Source organism: Platichthys flesus, chromosome 8 (genome assembly GCF_949316205.1).
Source record: "Platichthys flesus chromosome 8, fPlaFle2.1, whole genome shotgun sequence".
Lineage (NCBI taxonomy): Eukaryota > Metazoa > Chordata > Actinopteri > Pleuronectiformes > Pleuronectidae > Platichthys > Platichthys flesus.
In genome coordinates this window covers 215,618-216,000 of record NC_084952.1, presented here as the reverse complement: position 1 = coordinate 216,000, position 383 = coordinate 215,618, and positions in this window count along the sequence as shown.

Here is a 383-nt window from a genome sequence, read left to right as displayed (position 1 = left end):
TTACATGATTAAGTCATAACTCCTGCTAGCACTAATAATAATAATATTAACAACAACGCTACAATAGTTATTTGGTGTCAGATACACGTCCGGCTCCAGAGCGTCCGGCTCCAGAGCGTCCGGGCGAGGGGCGGAGCAACAGCAGAGGAGGTAACCACGTGGATATCATCCTGAGAAGGACCCCTGGTCCCAACATGTGGATCCAGTCTCTGTAACAGAATCCTCTGATCTGTGGGTCAGATCCATCCTGAACTAAGATCCAACAGGACCAGGACAGAGACACGTCCATCATCTGAGGACACGAGCAGCTCGTTAGTAACTGTTAGCAGCTGTTTCTGTGATGATTCTAAATCCTGACCGATCATTTCTGTGTCAGTCATCAC